The 21,879-nt window shown below is 37.6% G+C and overlaps 1 protein-coding gene across 5 annotated transcripts in view; it reads left to right on the top strand.

Moving 5' to 3' along the window:
* Window positions 1-21,879, top strand: part of LOC124299143 (cysteine-rich venom protein DIS1-like) — an 87,339-nt gene that overhangs the window by 45,315 nt on the left and 20,145 nt on the right. For 2 of the 5 annotated variants that reach the window (XM_046752134.1, XM_046752130.1), the window contains exon 2: window positions 7,599-7,656. The exons of the other annotated variants lie outside the window; for them this stretch is intronic. The gene's annotated coding sequence lies outside the window, so the exon portion shown is untranslated. The remainder of the gene's footprint in view (window positions 1-7,598; window positions 7,657-21,879) is intronic. 5 annotated transcript variants of the gene reach the window in all.

Genomic DNA, 21,879 nt, shown 5'->3' with positions numbered 1-21,879 from the left:
AATAAATCTCGGATAATACCGCGGCAGGCAAGCTGCACTTTCGTAACAGCCCTTCGCATTTCTACACAATTCTCTACATGTATAGATATACATGTAAGAGCAACGATACATAGGCTTATATACGTACTCGGGCACCACATCCGCTACGATCGCAAAGCTCAGACCAAAAAGCTTTCTCATTTTTATTACCTCAAAGAAATGCGAATGAAAAGTTTCCCGTGACGAGGAAGTTATTACTCACTTGTTGAAAAAAAGAAAATTCTTCCCTGCAGCGCTACTTAAACATTTACCGAACCCCAACAGCGGAGCTTTTTCTTCCTCATTTTTCTCGCAGTCGTGATGTTTTTTTTTTTTTTTTCACACAATCAACTTTGAACGCTGAACTGTTGGGTGTTTTTTTTTTTTATTCTCACACCCACCTACCTTCCACCTTCTGGTCTCTTGCAGCAAGTGCAAAACCTACGAAGCTCTTCTTGCGAACCAACTGTGACTTCTTCAAAGCCAGAGACGAGAAGTTTTGTCCAATTCCAATAGATTAAAACTCAATTTACTCGTTATCGAGTTTTCCACAAGACAGCTGCAGTATTAGATTCACCCCTGAGATACTGAATTAATCGAAACAAAATGCACGCTAAATCATTCGAGTTTATAATTAATAAAGTCAAATACATATCTGTATAAGAAAGATATATGAAAATTATTCAACATCTGGTTAGGCAATATGTAGAAAAATGACGTTCATATATCCAAGGAGCCGTTATCCGTCAAGATTGGTTGACAATTTACTTTCATCGTATAAATCTGCGGTTTTTGAGTTTCTTTTAACACTGAAGGTTGACTAAGATCGAGCAGTCTGAATGAAAAGTTAAAAGAAGAGAAAAAATCGTTTAAAATATCTTCATCGATACTATTTACGTCAATGACGATAAAAACGAATGAAACAACATCTTTATCTGCGTGTTTACAAATGAATATCAATGATTCGAAAAAAATGTTTTATAATTAGAAAGTTAAATTATTATCTTCCGGGCTCGTTTTGCTTTCTTATATTTTTATGTACTCTGAAAATAAGTAATTTTAAATGACGATTTATTGCCGACTCAAACATAGTGTGAACTTTTTTTACCTGAAAAGCGGGAAGAAAGTGGCATATTTTTCCCTTTCAACTTTTAGGAAGTAGGGAGAAGCGCGCGCTATTCAATTTACTATAATATGACTTTTCGGTGCGGCCTACAGTTGGTGCTTGTGCTGCAGCGTGACGGCGAAATTTTTATAAAGTTTGAAAAAAGAACGAGAGAGAGAGAGAGGGAGAGAGAGAAAGAGACAATTATTTTGATTGCATTTCCAAGTTTTTTCTTAAATTTGATTTAATTTCAAAAAAAAAGTGTATTTATTTTCAAGTCAATAATGTGGCCAGAGTTGAGCGGGAAATAAAGTCCTATATATGTTATAACACAGAAATAAAAGTCGACTATTCCGTTGTTACATAATCTACTATTAATGTGTTCTCCGGAGATTTCTATGGTTAAAAAAAATAAGCCCACAAACATCAAAATCGTATGAAAAATATCAGGGTTTCATTTTGAACGCCGTAACGATTAAGCTTTAATTTTTTGAATCTTCCCATCGTAGCATGTATTATCCGAATTTGCTTCGATTGATTCCTTCCACACAATACAGACGTTGTTTCATCGACGTTCACTAACATTGGCGTAAGTAACGTTGCTGGAGTTAATTGAAAAGGTGTTCTCTCAATTTCTTAATTTCCATTCATTCCTCCTCACCATACTTCGAATACGAAAAGCTTAATACGTAGAGAATTAAAACCCGATCGGTTTTACAAATCTACTTTTACTCAAGTACTTCTCAATTAAGGCGGATCAGTGAAAAGAATTTGAACTTCACAATATCATGCCGTGAAAAATTCCTCACAATTTACCAAAGCTAAAGAAATTACTGGATCGAACGAGAGGGAAATTACAGGGCAATTAGCCCGATCTCCGTCCAAGACGTACGGCTTCAACGATTGGCCGACGACTAGGACGATGGTCGAGGTAGTTGGAGTCGTTTTGAAAGACCCTGCAGACTCGGGTTCAAGGCTCGGGTCTTTTTACGGCGCGTAATATGATTACGTTCGGCATCTGGTTCACCTTATAACGATATCTGCACCTAGTGAACCCCGCGACCCGACGCGAGGGCGTCCGAATAACGAGGTTCAACCCTGCGAAAGGCCGTCTTGTCGGCCCCGGGCAGATACTAAAACTCGCACCCCATTCGACCCTCGAAGGTGAATTTTTACGCTCGTTCCTGATTAACGGACCGGATTACGACCCCGATAATAGTTAGCGGTGGAGATTCGCCGCCTCTCGTAGCGACAGGTGCAACCGATCGAGTACTTCGTCAACTTGACGCGTATCCGTGTCTCTGTCAAGTTTCGCAGTTTTCTCGCGACCTCGGAGAACGTTTCTCACAAGATTCGATCATTGAGACTGTATTTTGTAGCCCGAAAAGCTATGTTAGAAGGTTCGTTAGCCGGAAATCGATACTTTCGGTTAACTTGATAACGAGACAGTCGTACATTGCGGATAATGATCGAATTATTATATTGGGAAGCTAAAGAATTCTGTGAAAGAAGACAAAAATTAAAAATTATGGGATTAGAAAGAATCGCTTGGAATTGGATGCTTTATTTGTAATCCCTTCTAAATTGATGAGAATTTGGCAGACAATTTTTATAGATACTTTATTTTCACTCAACTACGACGCGAAGGGCCATTTTATTTAGAAGATTTCTTTCCTGTAACAAAGTTCTTCTTTATAATTTGACTATTTATATTTTTTTATTTTTGAAGAGGTCTTCGTGTGAGGAATATAATACATAATATTACAATACCTGTATAAAGTTATTGCAAAGTAAAATAATGTTGATTCACACGAATTACGCTTTGAAAGTTGTGACCGGAGTTATTTACATTGAATCAGAACAATATCGCATGAACAAAGTAAATACACAATTTGAAACCCTTGAATTTTGAAGAATAGAGCCGAAGTATTGATCATTTTAGGACAACAAAATTATTGCATAATTTTGATTAAGCTCAAAACTCTCTGGTTGTTTGATTTTGTTGAAATACTGCTAACTTTGTCAGTTAATGAAATCTTCACAAATCGACGGAGCTAATTTACTCCTTTCATCTTCGGTTACCTGATGACAGAAACGTTGTAAGTATAAGAATAATTACAAGTTGTAATTGATGAAAATTCATTCCATTAGATTCAGCGAGAATCCACTTACAAACATTCCAGCTGTCATCCATAAAAATTTGACCAACAGCAAGATTTTGGAATTAACAAAACGAAACAATGCTAGATAAATTTTCTAGAGTTATATCACGAACGTTAAAATGTATTTTTACTTTAATCTGCCGTCTTCAAACTTTTTCCCGAGTTGCAACTGAGAAATTAGTGTGTTAAAATTAAACTCCATTAATTTTAGATTTACATTTTGAATAACAATTTTCATTTCCCAAATCTTGAATTCCAGTTTTTTTCAGAGAAATTTCCTCTTCGTAATATCATCAGTCAGATACAATAATCAAGACTTTAGCCCAAATCAGCTCATACATCACTGTGCTTGAACTATTATCTGTTCAGATATCACGTTTTTTCTTCTCAATCCACGAAGCTTCATTTTAGCGTTTCTCGTACAATCTCGACGCGGATATAATCCGATCGTGAAATTAGTTCTGTAAAGAGAAAAAACGATGTCTTAACAGTATTTTCTTCTTTGCGGATCTTTTTTCACCTTGCGTATTTTTCAGAGCCACAAGTGAAACGGATATTGAATTATTAAGCTCATATCCGGACTGAAACTTACAAACTTATCAATCCATTTCAGTCCAGTCAAAATAGTTCTGAATTAAAAATATTTGGGACACGGCTTCGTTTTTGCGTACAAATATTTTCCCTCAAGAAACGGAATCGCATTGATAAACTACGAAAAAAGAAATCGTTTCACCAAAATTTCACACATGTCGTCGATAAGTAGAATTCCTTTTTTCTCGATTTGTTAGTCTGACTCTATTCCCGACATACGAGGACATAATTCGGTGCGGAATTTTCCGCTCTACAGGACGGTCAAGTCATTTTTCGAGTAAAGTTTTGCTGTTTTCTCGAAACGCCGGCTATGCAGCTCAAAAATGACTTACAAAGATGCAGCCAAATCCCGAATATTTTCGTTTCAGAACTGTTGGGCTGGACCAGTTTGAGGGTAAATTTTGTCCGCAGACCACGTTGACGTCTGAGCGTGGTCGATATCGGGACCGGTTCGCTAATCCTGATTCCGGGGCTCGTGAAATCCGCGGATCAATATTACCCCTCAATAAACTTAGCAGGGTTTTAATCCAGCTTTGAAGCTGTCAAGTTTGGCTCTCGATCTCGGGCGCTCGCGCTTTTCGCCCCCGAGCTTTACAAGGCGCGACAGAGACGAGCTTCCGCTTTATCTTCTTGTCCTCTTCCAGCCTCGGGGAGATAATATTAATATCCTTCCGGGGACCGGTGTTTGTCATCTCCTCGATTCCAGCTCGCCGTTTAATGCCACCCATCGGCCGTTATATCCACCGGGAACAAACACCGATCAGGACTGAATGGACGACTGCCGATGGGTTTTGCGATAGATTGATTGATCGATCGAACGATTGACTTATAACAGCAATTTGTACTTACAGCTCATATCAATCTCGCCACCGGTATCGGTCTATATTTTCGCACATTATTATCGGCATAAACTTTATACAGCAGATTTGTTACCACGGAAATAACGTCATTTTTGGATAACGCACATCGAGGGTTTTTGTCTTTTCTTTCCTATTCTATTTTGGAAATGTTACCGATTGGGCAGAAATTTAGATGAAGAATTGAACCAAACAACGGCAGCTTTCAGCGTTATTAAAAATTTCGTTATTGTCAGAATTTTTGACAGATCTTCGTCGGAATTCGTGGTCTTCGTTTCACGAAGTCATCATTTCACCCCAAAATCTAAATTTATAGTAATTTGGCTGTCCCAAATATCCGATTTCCATTTAATCCCGCGTGAGCAACTGCATTTCTAGCTTTCTGCATTTCGGATTATAATATTCGTGGTTTCTTATGCTGGAAATTACTAGAATTCCAGTTTATCGCGTCGTAAATCATCAGATAAGAAGTTTCTTGCGGTGGAATTATACGACTAGGATTCTACAGTTTCACCAAGCACGTAATTAGGGCCCGTAATTTCCCGTCACGAAATTGTATCAAATTAGCTTATAGATTACGTCCGATGGAAAATTCCAACGAAACGCACTCTATTTCCTAACTAACGTGGCGGTGATCAATACCAGAATGAGAACTTCGATAAATCACCCCAGTTTCTAGTTTCTTTCACATATGCAGTTTCACGCTCGATGAATTATCGAGCTTTTAGTTCATACCGTGAATCACCGGATTGGTAGTTGGTAGCAATGGAAGTCGGTGCATCGAGACTTTCAAAACTCTTTTCGCTTATATTTCCGACGATAAATCAATACGAATCAAGAATTACGATGTCGAATAAAAATGGCGATCCATCGTTAATCCACCGTAATTTTCTTTTTTGAAAGCGAAGTAAACGGTGATTATTTAGAAAAAAAATGCACTACCGCGTAGAAGAAAAGTAGCGGTATTCTTTTCGAACAGCTGATTCAGCTTTTAATGAAAATTACAAACCGATTACCCGCTCCAGTGGTTGAATAAATCTTTGAATTAAAGCCGAGCATCGGTCACACAAGGTCTCGTGGAATTCTGAGCCGTTCTTAATCACGTCGCAGAAAAGTAAAAAATGCGTCGCTCGTCCGTTCTGCCTCTTTGCTATTAGTAGCGTTTCAAACTCGGCGATTTCCATTAATTTTCTCCTCTTCTTTCCCCCTCTTTCTCTTCGCCGAGCGAGACGTCCCCGTTGCCCTTGTCAAGGGTTAAATTAACATAGGGATAGACGTTTCAGTTAACCCTGGACTACCTTACGCGCCCTTCGTCGTGACCTTTCCAAGGGAGGACGTAGTTGGCTCTAAGAGGATAGACATTGTCAACCCCGACTTGTCATCCCCTAACGCCTGTCTGTATCGCCCCATCATTTTTAGTGTTACGTTACCGGGATTTTCGAGTATCACTCTCCCCGGTTGACTCTCAACGATCTATCTCATGCGAAGAAGGATCAGATGTTTCTCTGCGTTTTCGCCAGGTCCTAAGAATCGTTGGCATACGCAAAATATGCTCGAATCAGCCATTCAAGTATGTAACATGAGGCGTTCCATCCCGAACCGACTTTGTTTATTTTTAAGTATGGCGCAGAGCGTACAAAAAAATCACCACTCTCTGAGTTTTAGATTTTTTGAACCGCGCGTTTGATTTTTACTGCTCCCAAAAACACGAAAACGCAATTTTCGAATTAATAGCCCTAATCGGTTGGCTTTAAATTCTATTCATAAATTTTTTTGTTAAAAAATGAAAATTTTCAGACCAAGTGGGCAAGCTTTTGGTTCAGGAGCTGTGAATGAAACAGGTAATTGAACAGTGAGAAGAATCGGATTAAATATAAATTTAAGATATACTGTATTTTATACGGTTTTTTGCCACTTTGCAATTTGTTTCGCCTGTAGCTTCTGAACCAAAAGCGCAAAAGGGAGAAAAATCTAAATAAATATGTATTTTTATTCTCTAAATTTATATGAAATTCAATTATTCTCACTTTTCAATGACTTGTTTCACCTGTATCTTCTAAGCCTAAAGCTTGCTCAGTTTCGTCTCCGTCTTAATATTTTCGTTTTTCAACACAGAATTCGAAGGGAAAATTTGAAACTTGCTTTGAAGTCATTTCCAACCAAACACTAGCTATGATTTCGTCAGCGAAATCAATCCAACGAATTGATCAATGATTAATAACCCATTTGAGATAATCGCAAAAATATTCTCGTCAGCAGTAAATCGTCTGTGTCAAGTAACATTTCTTAAGATTTATGGGCAACTTGATTCGAAGTTGCGAAACATTTTTGTAGTGTATTCGTATAGAGTAAGTGGTTTTTTCACTGCTTTAACACAAGTAGTTTTGAATACACTTTTAGTCCAATGTTAACAGTAAGTTTTTATTATTCTTTACTAACCAAAGGCTATTTTTTCAAATTTTATTAAAATGTCAAATAAAGAGTCAAATAAAGAATCGTGGTTATTGACGACAAAACAAGAAGAATTTAATCAAAATCCGAGTCTGATACTTCAGAAACAAATGAATGCAGGACGCTTTTAATTGCTCAAATTCGCGTTTTTTGGTCTCAAGACTCTGAATTCGGTGGGACTAATAACTGTAGGTAAAAAATATTAGAAATCAAATCAAGTTCATCAACGCTGCGAAGAATAATTTCTTTTTATAAATTATACAGCGAAAAAAAGTCTGAGCCGAAAGTTTCGAGTGGCGAGAAAGGTTCCAACTATCGGAGTTTCAGCTTATCGTTAGACATTGGTTTCATTTGATCGATCGAGTTTTCCTAACGTTACAGTGTGTTAATTGAAACGTATTTCTTGAATTACAGATGTTGCGTGGGAATTGAGAACTGATTAAAACTCTACACGAAGGAATCCAGTGCGAAGGTATAACGATATTCCATTTTTTAGCGTTTTTAGATGGTGAATATCTTCGCAGGCACGCAGAGAGGCGTCGATTTACATGTGATTACCGAAAAACTTGAAGCTTACGTTTTCTTATAGGGCGTAGGTTATATAAATAATGCATTCTCCATGAGCGCGAAGGTCTTTTCCTTTTACGACGTTGTAATCGCTATCCAAGTCCGCTTGTAGGAAGGTATAATATAATACATGACTGTTTAAATATCCATGAAATCTGTAAAGTTTTATAAAATCTTCTTCTAAACTGGATTGTTTTCGTCTTTCTGATCCTCAGGTCCTTTCATGGCTGCATCATATTATATCTCGAATCTCCCAAGGCGACCAAAAAATCACTGAAATCTGACGAAATCGGCGAAAACGTTGAAACTCAAACATTTCTATTATCGTCTAACAATTAACCTCTCAATGCTTTTATCGGATCTTTCGCGACTTATATCATGAATATGTAACACGTATCTCGAAAACAAGCGAACGAATTTTGCCTACATGTCAAAAATTACTGACAATGAGCCTTGTACGGTCCTCTTAAAATTGAACCTGAGCGGGCACGAAGATTTTCCAACGAGTTGGCACAACTTTTTGCAAATTTGATTGATTTGGTTTAAAAAAAAATTTGCAGACCCACCCTTCTACCCTTGCAATCACAGCGTGATTCACTCGGTGGACGATACCTTTCTGAATACCAACCACCCTCTGGCTTCTTTTTCTCCAAGGAGGATATAACGGCTTCCTTTACTACTTGTAACAACCTGAAATCAATGAACTTGAGTTCAAATTCTAAATGGTTTGAATTCAGATTGATCATTTTATCACCGATCGTAATAACAATTAAGCGGATCGAAATTGGGACGTTTTCAAATTTGCAGAAGGATAAAAATCGTATTACCGAAGAATCGAAATCGCGAATAGTTGAAGTTCCGCAAGGGTCAGTATCAACTTAGTTCAACCAGTGCGAATTTTCGAAGGATTGAGATTTCTAACGATCCTTATTGATTGTGGAATACTCACATTAAATGGACCAATGTACGTAGGTACAATAAAAATTTCGACCCCCCTACAATTTTAAGTTGTTATAGTGTACACTAAATTACAAGGATCTTTTAATTCTTAGGTCTACAGGCTTTATCGTTTAGAATAGAAACACGTTGATCAATTTGATCATATTCTCAAATTGAACCTTTGCCATTTTTGATGTAACAACGTCCGATCTTTATAAATATAAAATCTACTATGAGGCAGATTCTTACCGACACTTCGACATTTCCACGCCTGTAAATGCAACACCGATCATAAATATTTTCCGTATCTCTGGATTATTTGTACCGATTGATTGTCGTCCAATTTTCTATCAACTCGAATTTTAGGATATATGCTCAAAATGCCTCTGAGAATAAATTTCACGTTCGAAAATATCGGACTTTTTTTCAACATAAAAACACATTAAACTTCATTTTTTCTACCGACGGAAAATTGGAGGACTTTTATATCCGAGTATACACCATAATGTATTCAAATTACAGGTATTCGAAATTTGGAATTTTCATTACCCAATTGAAACAAGTCGAAATTTTTTATCGCTCAAAAGTTTGAACGATCCGATCATCCGACCCAGGAGTTGCGGGAGCAACGAGATTCGAGACGAACATGATTAGGATGAAGCCGAATTTTGAGCTCCGGGAATTCGCATCCGAAACAAAATCAATTTGTCGTCTCTTGCCGAACGGAGCTTACGGGGCGATGTAAAGGTGGCCCGTAGTTAACACGTACATCGGCGTGTATATCCCAACGTACATACTACGTTGTAGCTGTCACGCTGGCTGCTAACCCACGCACAGTACTTCTTCACGGGTCTGACACGTCCGCGCGTGGAGAGCGAGCAGAGGGGTAACAGCTCGGAGCCGACGGGAGCCAGAAATTTAAGCTGGCTGCTTGCGGCGATAAATTTACGGTTCCCCTGGGGAGAACTCGGCCAGCCGGGCAACCGGGAAGAGGAAACACGAACAGCTCGAGCCCTGAATATTGCTTCGTTTTCCAACGTTCTGTAGAAATCCGGCTGTTTTGACTTTGTTTATCGGAACCCCGGGCTCCCGTCCGCACTCTACGCCACTGGGCCCCTGGGCCCATGCAGCCTGGATGACTGGATGACACCCTGCGGGAATCGTTTACACGTACACTTGGGGACGATGAACCTGAGACGGCTAATTTTTTACACTAGACAGTTATGTTGGCAGCACGGAGAAACCTGCAGCGCCGTAGTCGGCCGAGCGCGAAACAAACTCAATCTCAATAAACTTAACATAACCCATGACCGTCGAATCTAACCTTAGAATACCGCGGGAATGATGACTTGTTGGATTAACACGTATTCTAAGGACGATTTTTTCGTATGCTCCCCAATAGAGATCAGACTCCTGTACTCTAGTCTCCATGACACGTACCGTGACAGTCTCAGGAAATTGAAAATTCGAACGCGCCTGCGTCGAATCCTGCGATCTCATTGGCAGTTTCTACTGATCCGCCCCAAGCTTTTCATCTGCTTGTCAGGTTGACCAAGTTTATAGTTACTACCGAGCACTGGCTATTAAAATTATCAAAATTAACAGGAGTTCTGAGGTTATGTTGCGTTAAGAATTTGAAACAATCAATATGTGACACGTCAGCATTCGGGCCAACATAACCTTGAAAAGCTTGCGTGGATTGACATTTTTTGCCCGATCAAACCAGACGCAGTTGGCCAGTCTGTCTAAACAGGTGAAAAACTTGGCGTATGCGCGCTTCAGTGTTTAGTTTTCTGAGCCGACACTCAAGAGCTGAAATACCCTTGATGAAATCAATCTGCTCATTAATCAACCATGTAGATGAAATTTCACCTCCCCTCTGCATTGTACAACGAAAGTTCGTTTCAGGCGATTATTCATCTTGCCTTGTAGAGTTAATCTTGTTTACGTCGGTCTAATTGTATTACGCGTATTAGCGTAAGGCCTTGTACTTCCAATTTTGTTTGACAAAATTTTGAAGAGTTAATACTGTTTCATTTATTCTATTATACATACAAATATGTTGAGTAATTATGAAATTGATTTATTCGCATGCTATTACGAAAAAGTATTAAAACTAGAAACAAGAGTGTTGGTTTTGACTATTTATTTTAAATCGGTTTACAATCATAAAAAAATCTAATACGTTGTTTCAATTTCACTTTGCGATTATTCATTTCACTGAAAAGCCCAATCTCGCAATTCGCACTAATACACTTCTTTTTATTACGTTGATTCCATTATAAATATTCAATTTTTTAAGTTTGCACCGATATTAATTTTCGTGAACAAACGATAATATTGAATTGACTACAAAAAAATACCACCGTAGAGTGAAATCGAACGAATCTCGCAAATTTCTCACCATTTTCAAGCGATTTGAAGTGTAGAATTGTAATTAAAACCTCTTACGGTTCATAATTATTTTAATACTTTTCGTGAAGAAAGTAACAAGAAATATTGATGTTCAACTCACGAACCTCTACAATAGTAACCCTAAAGGTTTTTACAGTTACTCAATTTCGAACTGGCATCAAATAGGAAATCAGTGCAAAGTCCTATATAATCTATTGAAAATCACAGAGCTTTCAACTATGGTTTAACAGACGTTCGCGAAATATGCATTTTGATTCGATCGCAATTTCGACACATTTTGTTCTCGGCTATCTCAATCTCGATTTCACAGAAAAATTGTTCTTGCGTCGAAGAATAGCATAAAAACGTGTCTTGGAACGGGTAGAAAATTAGCATAGCCTGCATAAAGCATTGCAGTGAAACCATGCAAGGGATGAGAAAGATCGTATCATTATTCAATCTTTTCTTTGTTACATCTTCGGTGGTATTTTTTTATTCTTTTCATTTCGTGTGTATATTATTTTTGCGGTCTTTCCTCCCTTTTGTTCTTTACCGCAAACCATTTCCTTTGCCGAGGATGGGTAGCATAAAGAACCTGAGAGAATCCTCGGGATCAATTTTAGTACCTCCGAGGCTACCGGCTCGTCTCTCGCGAGTATGAAAATGTTTATAGAGAGTAAAATTTTTGTTCCAAGGTGCGGGACTGTCCCTGCTATGCATGGATATACATGCAAAGTTTCCCTTCACTTGACCCCCATACCTTCCTTACTGCTCATGAAGCCAGTCGTGAACCTTCTCACTTTATTCGGGATACACTGGGCGGTATAAAGTATAAATAAAAACTGGTGCAACACGATACAGAAAATAAAGAAATAGTATATTGTATGACGAAGAGGTAAACTCGGTCTTTTCGGGCCGAGCGTAAATTTGCAATATGCGTCGTAGGTGAGCCGAAGACGAATATTGCAAACACGCGAGACGAAAAAGCCGTTGCCTTCTTGTTGCAAACGATTCTTTATATGACAAGAGTATGTTTCGTGCTTTTTCACGAAGCACAAAATTGAAGTTACGATCGCGTGATGTCAGATTTGTGCGCATGCGCGCGGTACAGAAAATACCATTTTCAAATTCCTGGAGTGAAAAGAGTCTTTTTTTATACTCCGCGCATGCGCATTCGCAGACTCGAACTTCATCGTCAGAGAAACGGGTTTTTTTGCAAACGGAAAACATGCTTGAAAGAACGCGTAAAACTTCTCGCGTTACGTAAAAAAAAATTGTAACGCAAGTGTCTGTAAATTGGAATTTTAAATTCAATAGTAAAATAACAACGCAATTCTTCATCCAAAAAAAAAAAAAAAACTGTTTATTACAAGGTTAATTAATAATAATTCAAGTTATTTTCTTCTATATCTTAGTTCAATTTTGAAGAACTTTAAAAGTTTTTTTTTTTTTCAAGAATTCTCTACAAATTTTCCGATTCCAAATTATTTCTTCCGCTTCTCTCAATGAATCAAAAAAAAGGGAGAATGTAATATAATTATTGACTATAATTAATGGAATCGTGCTTTATTATTGACGTGTTGGGAGGTTTGTAGGTATACTAAAACTTTGTTGCGGAAAGTTATGCACAGAGTTCATTCTCAAACAAAGTGAGCCGCAATTCATGAAAATTGTAATAAATACGATTTCAGAACAAAAAAGAAAGTAGGGTAATATAATATAATCTTTCTTAAGTTTTCAAACAACTTAACCGTCTTTATTTGATTTTTAACGAGAGAGTTTTATTCCGACCAAAATTCGACTCTTGTTAGTCGATCTCAATTTCGTTACAACTCTGTGTTAGAATATTTTATTTTTATTTTCATAGAACATGAGAACGACTCCTCAAATGCGGTCGTCGAATCGATCCAACGGAAGAAGCTTTTCAGGGCAGGTGGATGAGTTAACAGGCGAACATCTAGATTCGAATTTGAATAGGAATGAATTCACTGGCATTCCGGGTCGATCCTCTTCAAGCCGGCCAATCCGATCGGTTAATTAATTAACGAGCTACACCCTTTAATCTAATTAGATTCATTTACGAATTAAACTGAATTCCATTATACGCTCCTTCTGCGAGCTAAGGCGATCAGCTTCGTGAAGCTCGCCTAATTCCACTCCCTCCGAAATTCAACCTAAAATATTCCCCTCGCAAGTACCTCGGACGGAAATCAATAAGCTTTTGGTGGCCGCTGGGGAATTAGTTCGTAATCCTGAATAATAGTAAGAAATAGACCCTGTCACTGCTCCCAGAATATCATCGACTTTTCTCATTCGGTTATAGAACCTTCGTACCGGGAAACATTTCACTCGTGACAGGCACAATGAACTTCCAATGAAATGGGTATTGTTACAATAACGTCGATATTGTTGAAATTAGAAGGCAACGTCTTACAACACCGAGATAACAGAATTGTTACAGTGAACAGGATTTATTTACTGTTAACAAATCGTATATTTTAATATGGTGAAATAAGTATTTTGCTATAGATACGAAATCGCGGATTTGTATTATTTACTACTTTATATGGAATGAAGATTAGTTAATAGTTAATAAGTCATCTGTTTCTTCAGAAACAGTATCCTGTTATACAATAAAACAATCGAACATAATGTTCAACTACTTGAATATTGGTACCGAACGAGGATTTATTAACAGTTAATCAATCGTCTACTTTATTGAAAACTCTATTTAGTGACGTCAAAGTACATACTCGTTGCCTCGTTACCGTACTACGGATATAGCCGCTGTCACTTTTTCCACACCGAGTCACTCTGGAACGGTCAAAAAGCTCACGTCGTTCTTGGGGCACGAAGCTTACGTAGCGTGCGTTTGAATGGAATCGGTGATACGAACGTCCGAATTTCCCCGTGCGAGTAGGAAATAAATCTTACATCGCACGCACCTAACTTCAAACGTAACTTCGCGTATCCGGATCAGGAGTTTATGAACAAAAACACACAGCACTGACATTTAAACGTTGGAAGAAGCTCGGATAAGCCCCAAGATTGTAATATCAGTTCCGTAACGTTATTGTCGCACTGTCGGATTGGCTTTTATTATAAATAAACCGCTCGGCCTACGAACTGCGTGCAAAATGTAAAGAACGTGCTAAGAACGTGCGATTGGTGAGCTTACGAGCTTCGAAACCTCAGACAAGATTTGCTAACTGTCGATAAATCTTCATGTGGGATAACACGGTGTGAAATTTCTTACAATTAATGCCAATTTTGTGGTAAGAGAAAAAAAAAATTTGAATCAACTCTCGCTTTATCTGCCACAATTTTAGAATATATTTCCAATAACAGAGGTATTTTAGTGAGAAATTAATATTGTATTTGCTTCAAATACTACAAAATTTAGATTGTAGTTATAACAGTGCACATATTTGTTACACGTTAGTAAGTTTTTAAACGGCTAAAAAATGGTTCCTGAAGATAGTCAACGAAATATATTAATTTATTATAACAGGACTCTTTTCTCAGTGAAGTAGCTGTTATAGCGCGATTATATGTACAGACATTGGTAGCTAATTTTCTGGCTAACGCAACAATTAATCCGTTTGTTTAGTTTCTTTAATTTTTTTTTGGTTTAACGGAGCTTTAGCATCAAGTTATCGTTGCACCAGCATCAACTTATCGCAATAGTTACAACGAAATCCAGTTGACAGTGAGCATCGTAAAAAGAACAGCAACACATTCTAGGTTTTCTGATTTCAGTAACAAAACTCGTTTCTATTTTCGAGGTTTGTAAAATAACGAAAAATGTAGATCAACCGATGTAGCTTATTATGCGCATAAAAAATTCCACGCAAATATATGTACAATAAGTGGAAGAAAACTTTGCACGAGTTACGAACATTAAAATTTACGTGTTAAAAACTTTTCAGCAAGAATAAAGAAAACATTCAAAGCTACAACTTTGTTTTAATTTTGAAAAGCACGAGTTACTCAAACGAAAAATTAAAAATTGACTCAAGGTGGAATAAATTTGAAAACATTTTTTCACCCCAGCCAGAATAAAAGCAAGTGATATTTACTCGCATTAGTATTCCATTTCCTCGAGTGAAACTTTACCGGTATTTTTTAGTTTTTCACTTCGAACAGAAACATAGATGTATACGAAAGACAAAAACCCGTCTGAACTTTTCAGGTTCGGTTGCACAGAGCTTCATCTTATACGTATATGTATAGCAGGTACAGCGAAAACTGAATTTTTCAGGTTACAAAAGTGACCGCAGGGAAACGGCTCAACACTGTAGCTACATTTACGGTTATATGCATGCCGAGGTGGCGATGAGGCGCAGCTGCTGGCTACAAAGGTGTTAAAAATATAGGCGAAAGAAGATAAAGGGAAGAGGAGGAAGCCGAAAATGAATTCAGAAAGGAAAACAGGGAATGTCGACATTTCGGGGAAAGCTTTTCTATCCTAGAACATAAAAGTTGATGAAAAAACGTAAACGAGAGGGGAAAAAATGAAACACCTCTTGCGTATGCATTGATTTTCACAGATCTGTACAAACTGTGTAGTGGGTGGAAATGTGTTCGGGGAATTTCGGCTCGACTCCATATCGGTTACAATTTTATTCGATTGACAGAACTTTTCTACTGCACGTATAGTTCTTGCTAGATATTTCTTACTTCCTCGATATATTTCTCAGATATTTACGTTTCGTGCATTAATTTATTTCGACTTTCGATTTTTCGATTTTCAATTACATGTGAATATCAAAAATGCGAGGCGAATCGCAGATTGCGTCACCTCAATTCCGAAACATGGATAAGAAAGGAGGAAGAAATAAAAGCTTCCCCGAATGGCCGGTTGAGTTGAGAGAGAATGTTGGGTAAATAAACGTGTATGACAAAAGCTCATGCATGCCTGATTTTTCCAGCGTCACATGATGCCAATGGTATTCATAGTCGTTTCTTTATCTCAATCCCAATCTCCATGAAAACATTCCAACAATTATATGTAGATACGCCCAAAAACTATTCAGCATGGTTATGTTAAAATAAAATTTTCAATATATTTGTAGGTTTTAGGTTTATCCACTAAATTTTTATCTATCTTTTTACAGTAAAAATTTCGAGTTCACTATATTTTCACAGTATAATACAGTGTATACGAAGACTTTTTAGTTTCTACGCTCGTAGTTCTTATCGCTTACGCAAAACGCGTTAAACAATTTCACCTTTTTGAATCTAAAACTTCCTGTCATCGAAAAAAAATCCGTGCCAATGTCTTTTTCGTGTCAAAAGTCTGATCTTTCCGTGATTTGAAACCCGTTTTGAGGTAAATCGTAAAAAATTGCATAAAAAAACAAGAAAAAAAAAAAAAAAAACTTTGTGAAATAAACATTTTGGTATACTCTTCATACTTGTCATGGAATATTGGAGAGTCTTGTATAATATACGTAAAGATGTACGTTTGCCGTGTTTCATTTTTCTCTCGACGTCTCGTAATTTTCTGTGACTCACAGACGCACTGTTCGTACTCGATGAGGAAAAAAAGTGTGGGGGGGAGGGGGGGGGGGGGTGAAAGGAGGAAAATTTCATGCACGTATTTGCAGACGTGATGTACCTACCCGAGAGTCGAGACGCTGCTGCAGGCAGTCTGAGTTTTTTACTGGCTTATTATGCAGTATATATCGGAACGGTTTCATGCAGACTGAAAAATTGTCGAGGACCGATTCCACGGAATTCTCTCGCTATTTTTGTAGAAAAAAAAAAAAAATTTCATCACTGTACACAGCATTCTCACAATATTTTCCATTACAGAAAGAAATGAAATGGAAATGTGTACGTTACGTGTTTGAACTATAAAATCGATTTTCCACCCGATGAGTTTGATACTTTTTATTCATTTGCGATAAGTGTTTCATTTGGCGGATTTATACTTTTTATTTTCAATTTTTTCATACTGCTTTCTTTAAAGGTGTAACCGAATTCACAAGATGCAGACAGGACACGAGATTTTTCGTTACTTATACTTTTGATTCCAACATTAATTGAAATACGTCATCTCGTGGTTCGTTAGATAAACGGTAAAAGAATCTCGTTGTTTTCGACATTAAAAATTCGGAACAAAATTTTTAGAAGCAAGAGATTTCAAAGGAGATTTCTAAATAAAAAAGATAACTTACGAAAGCAACTAGAATAGAAAAGTATTCGTATTTTTTTTTTTTTTATTTTCGGGGATTCTCCTGCCTCATAACACAAAATTATGAATACTGAGCTATGAATTTTATCGTGAATTTGTAACTACGAAATAAAACACACTGTTAATTTAGATAAAATGTGAAAACGTCCGAACTATGATTTTGTCGTCGAGCAACAAAAAAATTGGAGTTTCAGCTCTAGGACAATTCGATATGCAATAACAAAATGAAATACTGACATTGAACAGTTGTTGGATCTCTGCCAAATATTTTCTGTTCGTTCCATAAATTAGAAACAAATATATTATGGATAAGGAATACGCTGTTTGAATATATTAAGACGAGATAAATGATGAAAGTGAAGTGAAATTGATTTACATCGAGGAAGTTATTGATTGTGCAAAGTACGCAAGAAAATTTCATCGACAAATAATATCACAGTCTGAGAAACATTTCAACTGTCATATTTACTAAAAAATTCTACTAAAAAGGATATCGTTACAGTGAGAGTTTGAGTGTTGTTGAAATTATAAGTAAATTCGTTACACGAAACTCTATAGTGTGATCATAGTTGTCAATGGGTAAAACATTTTCTGGTTATTGCAAAATTGAGACCGTTTATTTAGTCGACTACTTTGTTTCAGTTAAAAGATCCCTTAAAATCAATAACAGTAACTCCTTTTCATTTTTTACCCAGAAATATATCATCGGGCTATCAAAAAAAAATGAAAACAGTCAAATACTCGTACAACAATCAAAACTACAAATTTTTCTCTCTGTATACGAGCTTTACATCGTTTTACCCAAAAACATTCGTATAAACAAAGTAAAACTGAGCGGGTAAGCGGAGCGATGAAAAATCTCCAGGCAAAAGAACCAAAGAAAAGAAAAGAAAAAAAAAAAAAGAAAGAAAAAAGAATCCGAAAAATAATAAAGCATGTGAAAGAATGAAGAAAACAAAAAAAATTGTTTATTGAAAAAGAAACTGACCGCACATTTTGGGAAATTTTCTCTCCAGGGAAATATTCCCTGGCAACATCGGCTCCTGTACCCCTGGGGTTGGGAATATAGTAGCCGCGGTTTTGCGGGGATTCCGTCCGCCAAAAAGCTCGTGTCTATTTGGAGCAGAGGCCGAGTTGCCGCTATTCACGTCGCAAATTAAAAACATCGATCAAAGCTACCCGCCCCAGGAAGTTACGAAATTCTTTCGGGATGATACGGAGAACTAAACGAAAAAAAAAAAAAAAATATTTGGACAACGTACGTTTGGCTGGACGGCTGCCCTCCAAAGTCTTTGATAGATGGCGATTCGAAATTTGCCCGAACGGGAAATAAAGGCAGGCAGAAATTTTGTCGAATCATTGTCCCGTGTTTCTTCAACGTTTCACCGATCGCCCGAGCATGAAACGGAGAATCGAACGCCTTCAGACCGACGAAAATGATTAATGGATCTCATTGACTGGACTCTGTTTCGACGGTTCCCTGATGCATTTAACTGTGGTAACGATTCGGGAGCCGAATTTTCTTCGCCCTCGAGTTTTTCATCCGTCGAATTTACGTAATTGAATGTTTGATGGCCCGGCGTCGAATCAATTCACGTTCCTGTAACGATGCGCGTTTAGGAAAGATCGCCGATTCGCACCTTTGCGACTTTCCGGAATTCAGCAAACCATTGTAAATAAAATATACACCGATTCTGAACAGTCAACTCCTTGAAAATCGTCTTCAAATTGTTCAGTATTGATTTTTACAAGAAGTCTTTAAATCCCGCTTGAAGCCAGTGAAAACTGTTTGAATTTGTGTCAAGTCGTTTGAGTCGTAGTCACTTTAAGTTACATCATTTTGATATGTGTGATTATGAATTTAACGAATTTCCATCGAATAATTTTTTTAAATTCCTTACAATCAATAATACATATCGAATCTTACTTTTTTTTTTTTTACTGTGCATACGAAAAAGAGGAATCGCAAAAGAAAAGAAAATACCCTAAATCTTTCTCAGTGAACGACTTCTCATAGATTTTATTCTCATTTCATAGTTCTGCTGTGCAATTTTACCACTTCATGCTTCAAAAAATTACAATTTATGGTTATCGGATTTAAATCTAATAAACTTTTTAAATATCAAATTTTTTGCTGGAAACACAGCAACAGCTTTGAACAGTAAAACTGACAGTTCTTCTTCGGATTTATGAAGAATTTTACGTGCGCTTTTTAACGAGTATCTAAAAGTTTCGAAAAAGGACAACATTATTCTTACCAATTAGTTTCGATTACCAGGAAAACGGATATTTCTTGAATATCTGGAATATCTCATACAGAACCCTTCTAATATGATGATAATAAAAATTTTTTCACCGATCTGGATCTCTTCACAAGCTTTCCGTTTTTAGTTTATCTCTTTTGACGAGCTTGTTTCACAGAATTTCACCGGGAAAAAATGTTCACCGAGGCAGTCGTGTAGGCGCGCAGTCTGCAAAGGCGCCCTTCGCAACAGATTCGCCGATTTTCCAGGCAGTAATCAACGCATCAATTCACGCATGGGATAAACGAACAGCGTCCATTCGGATCTGCATATTTCTCGAGTACCATTGATTCGAATCGAACGATTGAAAAGCACACGGAAATTATACACCGTCAATAAGGATGCTTTTTACGTTCAGTTTTACCATTACGAAGAATTCTTTGTAATGGAAATTGGTGGGAAACTTTGAGAGTAGGAAAAATTGAAGAACAAATTATTCCGACCATTAAGAATGTGGATGAAAAAAATATTCGACCTATTTGACACTGATACACGTCAAATCTATATATTTTTGATTCATAATTTGGCTGAGAGCTTTGGAATATTATTAGAAAATTGGTAAATATCCTCGCAAATTATGTGCTCAAAGTTTCGAACGTTCATTTCAACGAAAGTATAAACAAGCTTATACTAAAGTGATTATTTCGCACCACCTTTTCACTGTGCGTAAAAGTTTTCTTCAAAAGTAGCACAGATTGATACATTTGCAATTCAATTGGTAAAAAAGTATTTCTGAAAAAGTTCCGACGGTATTGGTTCCTTGAATTTTCGTTTGAACGTGCGTTCAGAACTTCGGTCACATCATGAATTAAAAAGAGAAAAGGAGAAAGCATTAAATTGTTTCAGACGAGGGCAATTTTTTTTCACTTTCTCTTTCTTCCAAAACAACATCTGAACGATTGTTTCCACTATTTAAATAACTTGTAGAAAAGTATACTCGCTCCAGTTTCTTTGCGCAATATTTCTGACTGACTTTACTTTGATAAAAACAACAACATATACCTCGTTTCGTAGATCGCGGAAGATCGACTGAAGTCCGCCATTTTGAACAAGAGGTACAAAAAGTCTTCATTTTTCTAGTTTCTGCTTTCTCGGTTGAAAGCAGGAGAAAGCTGTCATCATTCTTGAAGATAATTCGATCGTCCTCACAGTTTGATCCATGCAAAACCGCACTCACGATGATTTGAAAAAATTCTCCAACGAAACTGAAAAAGCAGTACATTTTTTACACGTTTATACTTTGGAAGGATTTTTTTTCTACGGCAAAAACTCAATCTTCAGACCTGACTATTTCGGTAAAAAATGATAAAATCATTCCAATTTGAAACAATCATCCGATACTAATACAGTGAAAAAATGTGTCAAATATCATCCTCGCCAAGTTAACGTATAGTATAACGTATAGTTAGACGGTAGCGTGTCCGATCAGTTTGGCGTAGGTCGGCAATTTATCACGTCGTCGTAATTACGGATACAACAATAACTTTTTACTCCTTTCCCCGTCTCTGAAATACGTACAATATTATCAGTAGACGAAGGGGGCTTCAAGGAGAGAGACCCAGTTTCCTCAGGCACGAGAGTGAAAGTCGGTTCGTTCAGCATTTGCGCGATAGTCTGAAAAGTTTCTTTTTCCCCTGATTTTGAGATACAAGAAAATCATGCCCCGCACTTTCCTGCCACTCGCTGCGCGATTAGGGCACGATAATTTATTATTACCCCCGTATAACCGCTCCGGATAATTTAGTTTGATTCTCGGTATACCTATGGAGCGAGAGAAAACGGTGAACGGTGAATGGCCAAGGCGGACGGCGTCTGAACCACCCCCCCCCCCCCCCCCTCGTTTCAAACTCGGGGAAATAAAATATTTACCGGGGGTGAACGGCGAGGCGTGCGGACAGCCGGGTGATTAATGAAACCCCCGTGGAAGTAGCATACTTCAGACTTTATTGCCGCTGTACCAGTAGCCCGGACACCGTTCTGTGGGTCGAGTACCCACTTCGTTGGATTAATGGGAATCAAAAACCCTCCGCGTCGTCAACTCACCTTTTCCGCTCTGAGCCGGATGTTCTGCAAGCTTCTCGGTTTATGGAATTAGATTGCCGAAGACGAAGCAAAACGAGGAAGAGGAACCCCGAGGCCTTATCTCGCCTCCGGGCGAAACAATTTCTTTTACAACCTTCTCGTCAGCTCAGACCGGGGATAAGGTTGAAGGGTTGGAGTTTATTTATTAGGGAAAATCTGATGGAGTTAATTACTTTGGAAACAGAGCGGGGTATTGGTGAGTGATCTGATA

Source organism: Neodiprion virginianus, chromosome 2 (assembly GCF_021901495.1).
Source record: "Neodiprion virginianus isolate iyNeoVirg1 chromosome 2, iyNeoVirg1.1, whole genome shotgun sequence".
Lineage (NCBI taxonomy): Eukaryota > Metazoa > Arthropoda > Insecta > Hymenoptera > Diprionidae > Neodiprion > Neodiprion virginianus.
The sequence above is the reverse complement of the archived record's forward strand: the minus strand, read 5'-3'. Positions and strand labels throughout refer to the sequence as shown.